General features: G+C 42.3%; 1 protein-coding gene across 1 annotated transcript in view; it reads left to right on the forward strand.

The window, feature by feature from the left end:
* Positions 1-115: 115 nt before the first annotated feature.
* Positions 116-3,202, forward strand: part of SRP68 (signal recognition particle 68kDa) — a 41,826-nt gene continuing 38,739 nt past the window's right edge. The window contains exons 1-2 of the mRNA XM_008582465.1: positions 116-203; positions 1,686-1,752. The gene's annotated coding sequence lies outside the window, so the exon portion shown is untranslated. The remainder of the gene's footprint in view (positions 204-1,685; positions 1,753-3,202) is intronic.

The raw sequence follows: 3,202 nt of genomic DNA on the forward strand, positions 1-3,202 counted from the left end.
GGGGGTGGATCGGGTGCGGTGCGAGGAGTGAAGGGGGGGGCGGTGCGGTGGAGGGGGCCGGCCGAGGCAGGCTGCTGGGGGCGGCGGCGGCGGCGGCGGCGGCGGTGGACGCGGTGCCGGAGGAGAGGAAAATAAAGAAAACGAACGCCCTTCAGCAGGATCGAAGGCAAACAAAGAATTCGGGGACAGCCTGAGTTTGGAGAGTATCCTAGAGTAACCGGGCCTAACTCGCAATGACTACGTGTCGATCCGGAGGGCTGGGGGCGGGAGAGGCGACGGGTCCCGGCACGTCCCGGGTAGGAGAGGCCGAGGGTCGCAGTTTCTCTCGCCCTTACTTTCTGGCACTCGGAATTCCAGGGTCTGTCTCTTGACCCGTCTTTCCTCGCATCCCCCTAGCCTTCTACGCTGGGAACGACCTTTTCTTACAGGCGACACAGGGATTTGGGGCAGGTTTCTCCTGTAGCCTGCAGTGGCCCAGTTGGAGGGCTTGTAACCCGGATGACACTCTGGCTACCCCACTGATCTCCTGCCTTGACACCTTGAGCCACTGATCTGGGGAGAGGAAACCAGTCTTAACGTTTCGGCTTAGTACTCCCGTCTGACAGCTGTCGTAGACTGGGTAGTAAAAATTACAACTTGATGCTTTGGAAGTAAAGGTAAGGATTGCCTGCTCTGAGCAAAAGCTTGTTGCCCATCTTGAATATAAACTACCTTAGCTTTGTGTAGTTTCCTAATAGGTCTGTAGGCATTTTATCTTGTTGGGAGTCATTCAGATGAGCTGGAGGATCAGTATCAAGTGTTGATCAATATGTGTCTCAGTTGAGTGCTCGTGACACTAGTTTGTGGCTTTTTGACATCTTGATGTATTAAGTTTTCAGGGGTTTGGAGTTTTACTTTTTGAATTTGTGGTATAATTCCAAATGGATGTTAGAATGCCTTGATTTTACTATGAACCGTGTATCTCCTTGTCGCTTTTTAGTTATTGAAAGAGTCCTTTCAGTGGTCACTATTTTAAAATACATCTATAGAAAAGCACTGAGGAAACACTAAAAATAACTAAAATTGTAGAAAAAGGTCATTGTACTTCTGAAAGTTTGGTATATAATCTTAAATATTTTAGGATTCTTAAAAGGAGAGTTTGGTTAGGGGTTCTTCTTTTAAAAGAAAAACCTTAATATTTTTATGCAAACTGTGGCCTGGCTTGGTTGACATGTGCTTTTCATAGGCTCTCGAAGCATCGCAGCTATTAAGGAAAGTTAGATTTGGCAGATGTAGAGGTTATGCAAACAGAGGAGTAGTACACGTCATTTATAACCTGACTCTGCTTGAATGAGTAAAATGGGGGTCCAGGTGTAAATCAATGGAACCACTACAGTTATAGTCAGCATGTAGAATCCAGCAGCTTTATTTAAGCTGTTGGGTTTCAGCAATCCCAAAGGGCTAGTAATACCCTCTTATTTTAGTTTGAAAGTAGTAACAGTTTAGGCAATCAACTTTTTCGCATACTTAATCCTACGCCATGACAAGATAGCTATTGAAAATAGTTACGAGATATTTCACTACTTAATGTACTATTTCAGAAACGTTTAACATGCTGTGGTTTGACATAAATATAGACTAATGGTACCAGTTTTGACTTATTTACATTCTTGTCATTGTAAGATTTTCCTTAATCTTGGCTCTAGTCCTTCAAATTATTAAGGAATCCCAGCAGCAGCATGGTTTACGGCATGGAGATTTTCAGAGGTACAGGTTAGTATCACGTACAAGATGTATGGAAATTATTGTGGGATTTTCAAACTTGGTTTGCTTTTGTTAATGTCCTACTTACTCTCCTGTAATCAGAAAGTGTTCCTAGAAAGTCTGGCTTGAATTTATATTGAATCCTCAAAAGTTACATAATTTTAAAAATTTAGTTTATATAATGAATAAAAGGAGCCAATCTTTTAATCCATTTTGCCTCATAATATTGCTGTTACATTTGGAAAATAACAGGCAGTTATGGTAATCATTTTTTAACTTAACCATATTGTACAGTCTTGGTTAAATTCAATGCTTTTCGGTTGAAACACTATATAAGGGGAATTTCTGTTACATCACTAGAATGTATTGGTAAAATTTTATAACAACCTTCAAGTTGAAAAACAAATTTAATATGACTCTAAAAAATAGAATAGCTGCCTAATATGTAATAGGCATCACACATTACTTGAAAGTATAGATATCCAACTATTTATATATTGTAGGTATTATGGACTTTGCCTGATGTTAAATAGTACTACTAAAACTCTACATCTCAGGTTCTTATTCATTCATTCATTCATTCAGTTATTCAGAAACATTTAGTGAGCACCTATCAATTGCCCAACACTGTTGTTGGCACTGGAGAGCGTTAAATGACACAAGTAAAGGTTCTTAATCTCAGGGAATTTATGCACAAAACAAATGAAACAAGCACAGATGTCAGGCTATGATGAAAATTAAAGAAAGCAACTCCTATGAAAGGGAGTTACATTGGGGGTGGGTCAGGAAAGGCCTTTATGCAGGGATCTGGAGGCTGAGGAGGCAGCCATATGGTGAAGAGTCAACAGGGCTGGGGCAGAGGGAGCAAGGTGGGCAGTGGTGTGAGATGAAGTGGGAGAGGCAGGCAAGGCCAGGATGTACCTGGCCCAGCAGACCAGGGTGACAAGTTCAGGTGTTAATCTGGGTGTGTTGGGAAGCCACTTGAGCAGGGGACTATTATAATCTGATTTTTAAAAAATTATTATGGGCCGGCCTGGTGGCGCACTGGATAAGTGCGCCGCTTGGGAAGTGCGGTGGTGCTCCCGCCCGAGGGTTCGGATCCCACATACAGACCAGTTCCCACTCACTGGCTGAGCGAGGCGCGGGAGCAACACCGAGGGTTGCAATCCCGTTGCCGGTCCCCGGTCCGGTACGGGGGCAACACTGAGGGTTGCAATCCCGTTGCCAGACACGGAAAAAGACAAAATAAATAAATAAATAAGTAAATAATTATTATGGAAATTTGCAAGCACAAACATAGAAACGCTACTACAATGAACCCATCACTTAGTTATCACAACAATCACTTTCTGCCCTTGTTGTTTCGTTTGTTTCCTCCCCTACTTTATTTTTAAAGTACATTTTATTGAAGGATATAAATTTTTTATTTAAGTGTAATTTATATACGGAAAAGTGTACA

Source organism: Galeopterus variegatus, unplaced genomic scaffold (assembly GCF_000696425.1).
Source record: "Galeopterus variegatus unplaced genomic scaffold, G_variegatus-3.0.2 Scaffold2618, whole genome shotgun sequence".
Classification (NCBI taxonomy): Eukaryota; Metazoa; Chordata; class Mammalia; order Dermoptera; family Cynocephalidae; genus Galeopterus; species Galeopterus variegatus.